Source organism: Cervus elaphus, chromosome 25, assembly GCF_910594005.1.
Source record: "Cervus elaphus chromosome 25, mCerEla1.1, whole genome shotgun sequence".
In the NCBI taxonomy this organism is placed as follows: domain Eukaryota; kingdom Metazoa; phylum Chordata; class Mammalia; order Artiodactyla; family Cervidae; genus Cervus; species Cervus elaphus.
The window spans coordinates 25752404-25768123 of NC_057839.1; the positions used below are offsets into that span (position 1 = coordinate 25752404).

The following is a 15720-nucleotide window of genomic DNA, read 5'->3' on the forward strand; positions in this document are numbered from 1 at the left end:
CAAGTTTTCTACTCCAGGAGCCTACTGAATAATGGCTGTATAGTCACAGGCAACTACTGAGCTCTTTTGTCACTACAGGTCAGTTTCTATTTTCTAGAACCGTTTATAAATGGCATGCAGTGTGTACTCTTTTCGTCTAGCTGCTTCTTCTCAACATAATTATTTTGATATCTATCCCTGTTATACAAAATCACTGTTTAAACATGAAAGTGTTAGTCACTCAGTCACGTCTGACTCTTTGCAACCCCATGGACTGTAGCCTCTGTTCATGGGATTTCCCAGGCAAGAATACTGGAGTGAGCAGCCATTCTCTTCTCCAGGGGATCTCCCCAACCCAGGGATCGAACCCAGGTCTTCTGCATTATAGGTGGATTCTTTACCATCTGAGCCATCAGATAAGTCTATATAAATAGTTCATTCTTTTTTATGGCTTTGTAGAATGTTAGATTTTATTGATTGCTAGTCTCCCTAGACTCTTCCTTCCATGCCGAGCTTTCTCACTGGCGTATCAAACAAGGTGTGTTCCCCCTCACCTGCCCACTGCCCTCCCACATCAAAATCTGCAGCTGCTTTCCTTCCCCATGTCCTCTTCTCACTAACTGATGGGCAATGATAAGATTAGAGGAATTTCCTGGTGGATTGTACAATGCTACATAAACAAAATATTAAATGCACTCTACTCTCAAGGGGCTTGGATGAGCTAATCTTCAAAGCCCCATCCTCAAAAATTCTCTGATTTTCTGCATTTCTGTTGAGTTCACAGTTTCACAAATGAACTGTCTCATCTAATATGGATTTGCTAAAGAAACAAAGATCACCAGAACAAGTGAGGTAAGACTAACTAAATGAACACCCCAGTTACCATGCTGGAGTTGCCTCCAAGTTCATCTTTCAGTTGGCCTGTGCAGATAATAAACAAACAAATCAATATCGATGGCCTACGTTCTACATAATTGGCATCTTGCCATTCCTAGAGCTACCATATGGATCAAATTCAGCTGGTAGCCCGAGGACTCCAGGGCTGCCTTAGAAAAATAACTAGTCTGGCATACCAACATCTGGGAAGTCTGCAGAAGCCAGATTCCAGGAAATAGGCACTGTGACAGGGTTACAGCATGGATGCCCAAGGGACTGAGAAGCCCTGAGAGAGCTGTTTTAAGTAGCTGCTTAATGATTGAGTACCATGAATGCTTTCACTTGGCAGGGAGAAATTACACGACCTAAAGATGTCTGGGTGGCATTCAGAGTTGATAGACAGTAATGAGGGCTGGTTAAAAAAAAGTATTTTAGTGTGCTCACAACTGCTAGACTTCCTGAGAGACATCTCCTTTCTGTGTTTATAAGTTTAACACCTGTATTAAGAAAAGAAAAAGAAGAGGGATGGGATGGAGAGGGAGGCGGGAGGGGGGATCGGGATGGGGAACACATGTAAATCCATGGCTAATTCATGTCAATGTATGGAAAAAACCACTACAATACTGTAAAGTAATTAGCCTCCAACTAATAAAAATAAATGGAAAAGAAAGGAAAAAGAGAACAAAGCAAAGAGGGAGGGAGGGTGGGAGGAAGAGAGAGTTTCTACCTTGGTTGCCTGTTCCCAAAGATTTCCGTATCATTCAAAAACTAACAGTAGCTGATCTTCTACTACATACACACCAGGCTTTTTGTCATGGGCTTTATAAATATGAGCTCATTTAAGCTTCACAACAACTACCTGAGGTAGATAGTATTTCCTCAACTCTTAACATGCTAAAACCAGGGAAGTTCCAAGTAAACAGGTACAAGTTAGTTCTCCTAACAAAAAAACAAAAATTGAAAGAAACCTTTCTCTATGTGGGCTTCCCTGGTGGCTCAGATGATAAAGAATCTGCTTGCAATTCAGGAGACCTGGGTTCAGTCCCTGGATTGGGAGGATCTCCTGGGGAAGGGAGTTGCTACCCACTCAAGTATTCTTCCCTAGAGAATCCCATTAACAGAGGAGCCTGGTAGGCTACAGCCTATGGGGTCACAAAGAGCTGGACATGACTGAGTGACTAAGCACAAACGTTTTCTCTATGCTCTTAGAAAGCTTCTCCATGTCAGGTGAAAGGACATCATAGTATGCAGAGACCAGGCTCTGAAAAAACTGTGTCCCTGTTTATACCACTAATAGCAGCTAGAAGACTTTGAGCAAGTCATATGACCTCTCTGGGCCTCATTTGTTTCTTCCTGAAATGATGACTGTAGATTGAATAAACAGTCCTCTACCCTCACTGCACACTCGAATCACCCAAGAAACTATGAAAAAATATTGATGTCCAAACCCCACCCCTGACCAATGGAGTCTCAGAATATATAGGGTTGGGATAAACTATCTGGCTTGACTGCAGGGAATAAGGTATATATGTCCCTACATCCTAGAGCTAACAATTTAGTGGGAGAAACAAAAGGCAAAGAAATATATACAGCAGGATGGTAAGTGTTAAGTAAGGGAAAGAACAGCATTATAATAAAGAATATTAAGGAAAACATGACTTTAAATGGGCAGAGGGGATCTGACACGACCATTCCACATGTTGGAAGAATAAAAATGGGAGGTGGCCAGGCAAAGTGCAGAGAAAAGAGCTTTCTAGTCACAGGGGACATATCTTACTTGATTAGATATATATCAAACTTGGTCATTTCCATATATGTCAGTATACATGTTTATATTTATATATATGAATATTTTGTTTCAAGATCCAGATCCAGACCACAGAGGTGCAAAGGAGAGTACAGAGTGATGGGAGAGAGGCACTGGGTTGGCCCAGTGGGGGCTCCAGAGCCAGGACATGTTGAGTCTATTAGATGTTTACCTTCAGTCCAACAGCAATAGCAAACCAGGGATTGGTTTAGACAGGGGAGTGACACATTCATATTTGTCTTTTAAAGATCATTTGTGTTTACATGTAGAAAAAGGCTTGGTTGGGGCTAAAGGAAAAAGAAGAAAACAGTTAACATGTTTTTATAATAAGTGAGTGAAGCTTTTGTTCTTCGATGATGCCAAGTTTTAGCAGAATTCTGGGTACCTGTGGAGATTAAATAAAGAACAGAAGAACAGGAGACAAGAAATTTGACAGAATGCAAGTGACAGAACTCATTAAAAATCAGGAAATTAATTTATACTGAATTAAGATGAGTGCCTTTGGCTGAATCTACGCTATTCTCTTCTAACTGGATTTATTTTGCCCCACAAAAGCACACTGAAGTGCCCTGCCCCCATTCCTAATCTCTCTTCCATTGTGTCTCTTTTTCCTTGTCATTGTTTATGTCTCTATGCCAAGGCTTAGGGTGGCATTCAACCTTGGAGTTCCCATTTTCATCCTTGCACAGGTTCCCATTGTGCACCAGAGCATGGTTGGAGGAAAACTCTAATTGTGTAGAGCTTGGCCAGGCACTGATTTTTTAGCTTTCTGTCCCCGCCTTGAGTGGCTGGTCCATTGGCTTCAGCCCATTCCCTAATGGAGAGGTGTCAGCTTCACAAAGGCATCACCTCAATTGGCACTAATTACTACCTTTCAGAGCCATCATCACTCAAAGACTCAAGACAGAAAGGTCAGAAGGAAAATGAACTTCCACTCACACCTTCTGGGGTGGTCTCTGGCTTCTGACCATGCAGAGAACAAGGGCTAATGGGGAACAGACCTTTCCGCCTTTCTGCTCTTAGGCTCCATGTTTCTTGAGAAATCTACCTTTGGTTCCCCAGTCCCCAGCTCATGAGATGACTGAACTCGCGGCAGAGCTCAGTCTTGTCAGGATTCCGTCCCTGTCCCAGTTTCCCAGTGATCCCTGGTCTCTCCACCCCAACCTTCACTGCCAACCTCCAGAGGCTTCTAACTGCATATGGTCCTGGGGAAGGAGGTGACGGTGGGACTTCCCTGATGGTCCAGTGGCCCAGACTCCATGCTCCCAGTGAAGGAGGGCCCAGGTTCCATCCCTAGTGGGGGAACTAGATCCCACATACCACAACTAAAAGCCCCCACATGCCACAATGAAGATCAAAGATCTCATGTGCCTCAACAAAGACCTGGTGCAACCAAATAAGGATAAATATTTTTTTAAAGAAAGGAGGTGTCAAGGCCCCTCCTGGTGTGCAGCGACAGCAGCAGTCTCAGCCAGAGGCACAATGACAGAAGAGAAGTAAGTGGTGATGATTTTGCTCCTGAAATTAAGTTCATTAAGACAGGCATTTGGCAATGTTCATTAGTGTATCAAATAAAATAATGGAAAAACATCAGAACTGTTATCAAAATATTAATAAATGTTTACAGAGAACAGACAAGCTGGAAAGTACCTTAGGTATCAATTTATGTAATTCCTGAAACTTTCTTTTTTTTTTACAAGTTTTATACAGTAAAAGTAAAATAGATCCATCAAATATTTGGGAAATGATGGAAAAGTGCTCCCAAAACTAAATTAAATGATTTATATAATAGTAGTCTTACTATTCAGAGATAACTACTCTTAACATTTTATTTTCTTCTAATAATAAATGCAGTTTTCTTTCTATGACTGGATTCATGACTCTGAAATTAGAAATGCCTCCTCTCTCTACAAAAAGAGTACTTTTTTTTATAATGACCAGATGATGACTTTTATTATAAAATACTGAGATGAATCCAAAGGGTCTCCCTTTCCTTTGAGTCCTATCTCATTGCAATGCTAAGCTATTGCAATAACCCAGCTATTATTCACACCAATTCCTTCCTCTGCCCAAAGATGGGCCTATTCAACTGCCCCCCCCACCTCCGCCAACATCTGTGGATGACACATGGGTCCTTCTACTGGCAGCTGAGCAAAAATACTAGAAAGCAGCCGTGCTCCGAGGCATGTGGGATCCTCTTGAATCAGGACTGGGACTGGTGACTTCTGCATTGCTAGGTGGACTCTCCAGTACAGAGCCACCAGAGAAGGCCATGTAGTCTATGCCTATAACCATCACAGAAGAACTGCTATATGATGACACAGAAGAACTCCTATATGCTCACAGCATCATGGTGATACCGAAGCTGCAGAACATTCTAGCATTATAGACAAAGAGGAGGAAGTTCCAAATCAAAAACTGTGAATGACTTAGAAATTCAGGTTTTACTCACCTGTGAGATTAAAAACCGTACTTAGAAAAAATGAGTGAGATAATTACTTCAAGTCATGCTTAATTCCATTTTAAAATTAGTATCATCCATTGCAATGGCAAATTATAATGTTATATAATACTTAGGCATATCTTTTTTCATGTTTTTTGACTGAAAAAAGAATCAATTGATTAGAAAAGCATGCTGCGTTTGTCTGGGCTAATTCCCCAAGGGAAGGCCATAACCCAGGCCTCAGACCACAATATTAGAGTCACACGACTGAAGCGACTCAGCAGCAGCAGCAGAGGAAACACCATGGACTTGGGATTTGAAGTCCTGCTCCAACATTTGCTAGGTGAGTTATTTACTAGGTGAAACTTGTTCATCTTGAATTCTTTACATAGGGAAATGGAATAAAATCTCCTTTGCAGAGTTTTCCTGAGGATTAAAAAAGACAGTGTTGGTAAAGTGCCTGGCAACAGAAGTTGGTTAAGAATTGGTAACTTTTATTGTCTGTTCCTCTTCATGACAGTTTCTTGAGTTTGAAACATAGTACCCAAAGGGGAAAGAGCATCCTCACAGCTTATAGCCTGGCAGTGCAAACCCTGTCATGGTGGGTATGGTAAGAGGAGGATGACTACAAAGGGTAGCAAGAAGTAGTTCATCTCTCCCTCAATACAACAGCCCTACCCGCCCAGGCAGGGAGCAGCAGCTCAGCCAGCAGGCTGGGAGCTGGCTGGCCTTCTCAGGCCAATTGGGATCAGATAAAAGCAGAGCAAAGAAGGGAAGAGAATCTCTCCCAAATACTATGCTAATCAGCTTCTTTTAAAATCTCTGAATCTTCCCAGGCTCACCCTGAGTCTCCAGTCTACCCCCCGGTGTCCTGTGGGGATGCAGATGAAGATAGATAATTGGAAATATGATTCAGCTACGTTATAATATTACAGATTAGAGGTTTGATACAGAAAGGCTGCAGGGTGGTTGAGAATAAAATAATTACAGCCCCCCAGGATCCTGCCTCTGACATCTCCCCTTTGAAGAGCCCAAACAGCCTTGCCAATATTAATGGGCTGCTCATCCTTGATCCTAACATTGCTAAGAAATGGGAAAGGGACAAAAGGAACAGAGAGGCTCTTCCAGGGCCCTAGTTGGTGAACACCAGTTATTGGGCTCCGAGGAGCACTAACAGCCATGGAAAGGCTCACAAAGTTCATACCTCCAAATTTCTTGTGGAGACAAAATTCATCTAAGAGCTAAATGGCAGACGCCAAGTTATCGAGAAGTAGTTAGGCTTCTCCTGAGAGTTGAATTATGATTGTAGCAGAGTGAGTGCAGCTTGATTTTTTTCTTTTTGTGAGACTATTAAGAAGTGCTGCTTGAACTTTTCTGAGAGGCGAGGGCGCAAACTTGCCTGAGAAACCCAGGGACCTGTGAAGGAAGGCACTAAAGCTCCAATACCTCCTCTCTGAAATTCAAAGTTATTGAAATCTGAGGTGAACTAAGGGTCAGTGGGTGACCACGGCTGCGATCCGGGGACAAGGAAGCCTCTGAAACAGAACTAATACTTTGAGAGAAAAATGAGAAAGAGAGAGCCGCCTGACCCCAACTCCACCCTCCCTTCCCCCCCCCACTCCACCCTCCCTCCCCCCCCACTCCACCCTCCCTCCCCCCCCACTCCACCCTCCCTTCCCCCCCACAACCTCCACCCTCCCTCCCCCCCCCACTCCACCCTCCCTTCCCCCCCCCACTCCACCCTCCCTCCCCCCCCCCCACTCCACCCTCCCTTCCCCCCCACAACCTCCACCCTCCCTCCCCCCCCCACTCCACCCTCCCTTCCCCCCCCACTCCACCCTCCCTTCCCCCCCACAACCTCGACCCTCCCTTCCCCCCCACAACCTCCACCCTCCCTCCCCCCCCACAACCTCCACCCTCCGTTCCCCCCCCAAACTCCACCCTCCCTTCCCCCCCTACTCCACCCTCCCTTCCCCCCCACAACCTCGACCCTCCCTTCCCCCCCACAACCTCCACCCTCCGTTCCCCCCCCCAAACTCCACCCTCCCTTCCCCCCCACAACCTCGACCCTCCCTTCCCCCCCACAACCTCCACCCTCCGTTCCCCCCCCAAACTCCACCCTCCCTTCCCCCGAAGCGGCACGGCCCCTCCCACTCCACCACCCTTCCGGCTCTTGCTTCCTGAGCCAACTGGTTGAAGGAAGTAAAGAGAATCTTGCCTACTCTAGGGGGCAGTCTGGAGCCTTTGGCTGCGGCTGCGAGGGCGTCTAAAATGGTGCCGCTGCGAATTAGCCCCAGGTTGGTGTGTTACCCTCCGGACTCAGAGTAGCACCAAAGGGTGAGAAGTGAGTGATCTTCCTTTTTGCCTCCTCAAGAACTGCCACAACCTGAGGGATCTTCATTGAATCTTGGTGGATAGGAAGCAGAGCCCAGCCACACCACCTTGCAGGACGTGAGGCTGACGGGTCTGCAGACCCTGTTGGATGAAGCTGCGTTCAGTTTGCGTAGAAGCTTAATAGCTGAGGGAGTGTTCGTCTCTGCCTGGATCTGTTAAGAAAGATTGGTTTTCCTGTAGAGATTGGAAGAGCAATGGGCTTGAGAGTTGTATTTTCTGAGGCCAGCTGGGGAGCGGGCATTTCTATTCCCAAACTGCAAATAGTTTAAACGTTAAACTCAATACACATTAAACCACTTCAACAAAGGAGGAGACGATGAGCGTTCGTGTGGTTCAGAGCTTCGGCTCTGTGGTTAGACACACCTGATTTGGAAGTCTGTTTCCATCACTGAGTAATAGCTCTGTCCTTGACCAAAGGCTCAGACTCTCTCAGCTTTTTTTCCCCATCTGTTATTATCCTCAAATGGGGACAGTAATGATACCTATCTCATAGAGTTGTTATGAGAATGAAATAAGGTAAGTCATGCAAGGTGTGTGGCACTTAGTAAGCCTCAGTAAGTGTTAGATTTAACAAACCCATCTAGGCACCAAGGTCATTCCATGGGAAGAAAACTGAATTTGAAAAGTCCCTCCAGTGGACCCAGCAATTTGTGTCTGAGTAATAGTAAGTATACTTCACCAACACTGAGAGAATCATGCTGAGAAATAATGAGCAGTTTGGTGAGAAAAAAAGCAAGTGAGTTTGGGACAGGCCCAGAACATTCTGAAGGACTTGGATGGTGAGTGGATTTAGACAGAACTCAAGGCGTCCTGTTTCCAAAACAGGACTGTGCCATTTGGGGAATAATTTTTGACTCTCCCTAAAGATTTTCAGTTTTGTTCAAGGACATTCTCTGTTTCAGTTTTTCCTCCATTTGTTTCTCCCTTCCCCCCAAACTCCCCAGTGGATTGCTCCGTCACATCTTTCCATTTAAATCCTCATTTGAAAATAACAATGTGTGCGACTGTTCACTTGGTGTTTTGGTCCAATATGCTCCACTTCAGGCATGGGAATGCCTTCCTGTGAAACGTGTTACAGGAGGACAGGCAACGCCTCTCAGGATGGTGGTGGAAGAGATAAAACTTCCTACATTAGGAATCTTCTTGACAGGCCTTACTAGGCCTGAGTCCAAGATGAAGCTGAGAAAAAATGAAAAGGGATTTGGCTGACAAAGCAGATGACAGGCAGGGAGAGCCAGTGAAAGGGAATTGGCCAATGGCAAAAGGGGAATTGGCAGGGCTTTGTGAACCCCTTGCTGAAAAACCATAAACCTCAGATTGTCCGTCTGGCGCATCGGTCCTCCGAGCCACATCGTTGTTGCCTGTGGAAGGTGCCTGCCAGGAAGCTGCACCTCAGGGGGCGCCTTTGGAAGAGTGGGTCGGGTCTGGATTGGTGCCCAACACCAAGTGGACGGGGATGAGAAGAAACCGCTTACAATGAGATCTCCGAGGGGCCGGGAGATGGGGAGCCACTCCTGTGGCTGACACTTGTGAGTCAGAGTGATGGGAAAAGAAGTTGAGAAACAGAGGAAGAGGACGGGATGCTGAGGAGGGAGGAGGTGGGACGTGGCACTGTTTATTCAGTCAGAGGCTGTCAGGGCCTGCCTCCTTCTGTGACGGGTCCCCCACTTGCAGTTACTCATCGGCTCTTTCGAAACTCAAGTCCACCCTCTTCCAGGTGAATAATCCACTCCTCTGGGTGTCTCAAATGAGCACTTACCCTCAGGAGTAAACTCCCTCCAGAGGAAAGTCTGTGTTTGCATGTGGGATCGCCATGGGCTAAGCCGATGCCTGAGAGCAGGACTGATCCTCCTGTGGTGGGAGAGCTGGACCTTCTCTTAGAGCCCTTCAGGGCTTTCTGAGTTGCCTTTTCCTCTTGTCTTAGCGTCGTACCTTTTGGTGCCAGGCATCCAGAACTCCACTTCCAGCCTTCTCGTGTGGCCTCTCACTCAATCATTTCTTTCCTGAGAGCTTCCTGGCTTATGACCCATATATCCAGCTTCTCCCCTACCCAGATTTGCTTGACGGATGTTTCCTTTCCATGGAGACTTGGCAGGGAAAAGTGCGTGCTAAGGTGTTAACAACCAGCAATAATTTGGTGGGATAAACTCAGTCAGAACATAATGCCCTAACCTAGTGCTCCCTAACATTTTCTCATGTCTGGCACACAACAGAAAATGATAATAACATTCCTATTGTTATTGTTTAGTACCTCAGTTGTGTCCAACTCTTTGGCCAGGCTCCTCTCTCCATGGGATTTCCCAGGCAAGAATACTGGACTGGGTTGCCACTTCCTTCTCCAGTGGAACTTCATGACCCAAGGACTGAACCCACGATTGGCAGGGGGTTTCTTTATCACTGAGCCGCCAGTGAAGCCCATCACTGAGGTAAATAAAAGTGAGAGACAATGGGTCACAGAGGGCTTGGCCACAGTTCCACCCACACCTCCCCATCAGCCCCACCTATGAGGACTGAAGGACTTGGTATCTCCCAACTTGTGTAATCCTTTTGTGTATACCAATTGGGAAGCTCTGGTTTAACCCGGTGGTTTTTCAGTGTCCTTCAGTGAGCCTTAACAGTTTGCGGATGTGTCTCAGAGGGAGTAAGGGGCTGCCCAGATGGGTCATCTACTTCAGTTACAGCATCTCGGCTTTTATCTGCGTTATTAGGCCTCTGAATAAAATTTGCTAAAGATTTTTTCTTTTTTAACTTTTCATTTATTTTTTTTTATATTTGGCTGCATTCAGTCTTCATGGCTGTGTGTGGGCTTTCTTATGCTGTTTGGGCTTCTCATTGCAGTGGCTTCTCTTGTTGAGGAGCACAGCCTCTAGGCACCCAGGTTTCAGTAGTTGCACATCACAGGCTCTAGAGCACTGCCTCAACAGTTGTAGCACATGGGCTTGGTTGCCCCACAGCATGTGAGATCTTCCCGGACCAGGGATGGAAACTGTGTCCCCTGTATTGGCAGGCATACTCTTAACCACTAGACCACTAGGGAAGCCCCTAAATTTTTATTAAATGGGGGAATGTTGGCAGCTTAAAGGAGTTAGAAAATCACAGTCTTAAAACCAACAAATAAAGTCTTTAGCGGTTGAAGCTTGGGCAACCATGCCAGAGTAGTGAGGGACGTAGTCTGAGGACAGAGAGATTTTCTGGGGCCCTTCCTCCATATCATTCAGGCAATATAGTTTATTCCATACTCACCACCACACAAGTCTGCATATCTGTGCAGATCTTGCCCTCTGGCTTTAGGGGGTTTGTCTCTTTCAAAAAGCCTGATGCTTGAAAAAAAAATCATCCTAACACCAACTTGATGAATGCCAGAGACTGCCAATGTCTCAGCTTGGTGAAACCAAAGGTACATTTACTGTTCTTGCCTTTGCTACCTTTTTCACTGCACTTTGATTTATTTCTGCCATTTTTTCAGAAGCCATGCAACATCTAGGAGATCAAAGCTGCTGAAAGAAAGCCTAGCAAAATGAAATGCATGTTGGTCTGCTGAGCTACTTCATAAGATTTAGGCATTGGTTCATTTACTATTTTATTGTATTATTTTGTTGTTATTACTTTACATATTTCCACACCTGCCTTATTCCAAAAAAGACTCAAAATGGGAAAGATTCTTTGAATTGTGTTCTACGGAGGAAATTTAATCTCAAAGTTTAGGTTACTTGGTGTTTGATGAATGACAATTTCAAAACTACCAAGGTTTATGGTGAAATTATTTTAAGATTTCAGTTGCCTGATTTTAATTTCAAACCTTGTGTTAAAGTATCAATGAGAGTTACAGTTGTGTGTGTGTGCATGCATGCACCTGCGTGTGTGTTTGGGTTTTTTTTTTGTATTCCATATTGTTCTTGAAAGGGCTTGACATACTTTACAAAGAATTTGAGTCAACAAAAACAATAGTTTTACACTTTAGGGAGAATGTCTTTTAAAAACAAATAGACTTTTACCTTTCAGCCAGGATTCACCAGTAACATTTTTTCTGTTAATCAGTGGAATTTTGATAACACACTTGAAATTTATGCTTCTTCACTTTTATATGCTTCTCTACTAGAGTTTTTCAGCAGCAGCAGAGGAAAGTGGAGGAGGAGAACTGAATCAAAGAACAGACTCATTTCTGTGACGCTTGACTCAAATATTCTTTCTAAGGTTCTAAAATCTCTAAGTACAGGTGTACTATTTATTCTAGATACTTCTGGGTCAGTGGAATTCTAATCCTCCAAATGAAAAGTTTTAGAAACAGCCCAATCAAAATTTATTTCTTGTAAAACAAGTCAGTCTCCAGCAAAGAGAGCCTGTCCTTCCATGGGACTCAGCACCTACTGAGGTAGGATTCACAAAGCAGAAAGTCAGCCTTTTTCTCTTGCTTCCAACTCTGTCTATACCTCAGTATAAGCGTTGTGATATAGTTGTATACACAAGTTACTCTATCGTCTAACAGCAGTTAGCTAGCATTTATGTATTTATTTTAATTGGAGGCTAATTACTTTACAATATTGTAGTGATTTTGCCATACATTGACATGACTCAGCCATGTGTGTACATGTGTTCCCCATCCTGAACCCCCCTCCCATCTCCCTCCCCATCCCATCCCTCAGGGTCATCCTAGTGCACCAGCCCTGAGCACCCTGTCTCATGCATTGAACCTGGACTGGCGATCTATTTCACATATGATAATATACCTATCAATACCATGTTTCGGAGATCTACCCTCCAAAGGTGGTTAACCAATGGATGAAGAACCCTTGCCAGAATCAAGATCTTTAAGATGGTAACTTATTTATTTCATCGAAGTATAATTAATTTACAATATTGTGTTGATTTCTGCTGTCCAGCAAAGTGATTCACTTATACATAAATACATATTCTCTTTTTATATTCTTTTCCATTATGGTTTATCACAAGATATTGAATATAATTCCCTACACTATACCATAGGACCTTGATGTTTATGCATTCTGTATATACTAGTTTGCATCTGCTAACCCCAAACTCCCAATCTATCCCTCCCTCATGTCCCACCTCTTGGCAATCACAAGTCTGTTCTCTCTGTCTTTGAGTCTATTTCTGCTTTGTAAATAAGTCATTTGTGTCATATTTTAGATTCCACATGTAAGTAATTTCATATGGCATCTTTCTTCTCTTTCTGACTTACTTCACTTAGTATGATAATCTCTGGGTCCATTCATATTGCTGAAAATGGCATTATTCCATTCCTTTTTATGGCTAAATAATATTCCATTGTGTGTATATATATAGATATATAGATAGATATCTCATATATATCTACATATATATCTATATCTATATTTATATAATCATATCTTCTTTATCCATTCATCTGTCAGTGAACATTTAGGTTGTTTCTATGCCTTGGCAATTGTGAATAGTGCTATTGTGAACGTAGGGGTGCAAATATCTTTCTGAATTAGAGTTTTGTCTGGATATATATGCCCAGGATTGGGATTGCTGGATCATACAGCAATGTTATTTTTAGTTTTTGAGGAATTTCCACACTGTTTTCCACAGTGGCTGCACCAATTTACATTCCCATCAATGGTGTAGGAGGATTCCCTTCTCACCACACCCTCTATAGCATTATTTGTAAACATTTCAGTGATGGCCATTCTGACTGGTGTGAGGTGGTACATTATTGAGTTTTAATTTGCATTTCTCTAATAATTGGAGATGCTGATCATCTTTCATATGTCTTTGGACATCTGTATGTCTTCTTTGGAGAAATGTCTATTTAGATCTTCTGCTTGTTTTTTGAATGGTTTGTTTGTTCTTCTGTTGTTGAGTTTTTGTGGTATTTGTATGTTTTGAATGTTAATCCCTTGGTGGTCACATCATTTGCAGATATTTTCTTCCATTCCATAGGTTGTGTTTTGTTTATGGTTTCCTTTGCTAGGTCACTTAGTATCATAAATAAAATTAACTATATGTACACCAGGAGGCCAATTGATTAGCATAGGAAATGCTTGAAATAGTTTTTAATTAGTGAAATTAGTAGTGTTCAAAAATGTGGCTGGTTAGTAGTTTCATGCAAGAATGACGGCCATGTCCTGAATGAAGTATTAACACCTGGCAAGTTGACAAATGTCTGTATAGCCAAAGCTATGGTTTTTCCAGTAGTTATGTATGGATGTAAGAGTTGGACCATAAAGTGGCTGAGTGCCAAAGAACTCATGCTTTTGAGTTGTGTTGGAGAAAACTCTTGAGAGTCCTTTGAACAGCAAGATCAAATCAGTCAATCCTAGAGGAAATCAACCCTGAATATTCATTGGAATGACTGATACTGAAGCTGAAACTCCAATACTCTGGCCACTTGATGCAAAGACCAGATTCATTGGAAAGACCCTGATGCTGGGAAAGCTTGAGGGCAGGAGGAGAAGGGGGCGATAGAGGATGAGATGATTGGATGCCATCATCTACTCAATGGACATGAATTTGAGCAAACTCTGGGAGGTAGTGAAGGACAGGGAAGCCTGGCGTGCTGCAATCCACGGGGTCACAAAGATTCAGACACGACTAAGAGACTGAACAACAACAAATTGGCTTGGATGGATTCCCATTCCATGCAAATTTCAAATTCATGCTTCAAAGTAAAGGACTCGATTGCAAACATACAGAGTTTATTTAGATAAAGATGGTAAGCTTATGGTTGTATTTTTCTTCCCTTAAAATTAAGGGTCTCTGACTGCCTTACTTGTCCCTGAAGACCCTGCTACTGTGGTTTCTAGGATATTTTCTAAATCCTTATATATAAATTCTGGGACCCTGAGAGTTGCCTGCTTGAGCAGTAGCTGTGCTCCTTTTCTGTGCCATTTCCTTATAAAACATTGGGTTCTAAACAGGCGGCAGTAGAAATCTAGAGCCACTGAGGAAAGAGTGGAAACTGTGTAGAATGTTCCTCCACTATGCTGGCTGTGATGGGAAGCACTGCCCAAGTTTTGAGGAGAGGTCCACTGCAGGATTTCTTTTGAGATATCAGGCCTATCAAGTTTATTTTCAAAGAACACAATGCCATTCTGATTTTTATTAGTATTTAAATGAGGGTCAACCACTGATAATTGTGTCGGGGACAGGTCAGGCCTGAGCCTGGCTTGGGCAAGAGGTTAGAAAGATGACTAGAACAATGAGGGGGAATTGAAAGGCCTGTTGAGAAGCATCAGCATAGAAACATCAGCATTACAAACCATTACAACAGTAATGGTTTTTCTTTTATTCTCCTCTCTGAACTATGCGGAGAACTGAGGACCTTGAACAGGAAGGTTGGCCTAGAGTGGGTGAGCATCCTCCCCAGGGCTGCAGGGCACTGCATCAGAGAACCCCTAGGGGGCAGCACTCAGATTCAGATCTCAGACTCAGCTGCAGGGTCGTGCAGGCATCCAGGGACACCATCTCCTGCTTCTGACGTAAAGATTAGTGCACATGCAAAGGTAAGGAACATTTCTCACGCAGTAATAAGGTCTTGAATATAAAAAAGCAGCAAACCAGAACATTCCAACAAGAAAACAAGAACAGACTAGTGTGTCCAAAAGAATACAAGTCAGGTTTCACCAAGTTTTTATTGAGAACAAACTGGATGATTTTATGAGAATCCTAATGTATAATAATCATAATTGGATTATAATTATATTTAACATTTGGTCTGTTTCATATGTGATTCAGTCATTCTCTGTCATTTTGTCATTTTTATGAGATCTGGTCATGAAAGTTACATAAGCATCCTGGGTTTACTTACAGAGAATGACCTGGAATGGTTGTCTCTTCCCTGCTTATGGAAGTGAACATTCTGGGGACACTAGCTGAAGAGACCTCAGGGCATTTATTTCTGGATCTTCATCACATCTCACATTCACCAATTTTAACTCTATTCAGAGAATTCCTCTTGTGGTCCTGAACAGTCTGAAAAGTAAATGACCAGTCATTTCAAGTAGTGTGTGAATTTTATGAAAAGAGGAGATGAATCTTTAGATTGCCTTTGGGAAAGTTTCAAGCTGGGTGATTTCTGACACAGGTTGGTTCTCCTCCCTGTAACACCTGAAAGTATCCGATAGCCCAGCAATGTTGGAGCCTCACATTAATTGCCGATGATTCAGATGTGAACTGGTGCACCCAGTCTGAGACATCTGGGTGAATTCACACATCTGTGAAAACCCCAGGCCTTGTC

At 43.4% G+C, this 15720-nt stretch overlaps 1 protein-coding gene across 2 annotated transcripts in view; it reads left to right on the forward strand.

The window, feature by feature from the left end:
- Positions 1-434: 434 nt before the first annotated feature.
- The window catches only part of ANKRD55 (ankyrin repeat domain 55), a 189443-nt gene continuing 174157 nt past the window's right edge, over positions 435-15720 (forward strand). For both annotated transcript variants that reach the window (XM_043887843.1, XM_043887846.1), the window contains exon 1: positions 435-831. The gene's annotated coding sequence lies outside the window, so the exon portion shown is untranslated. The remainder of the gene's footprint in view (positions 832-15720) is intronic.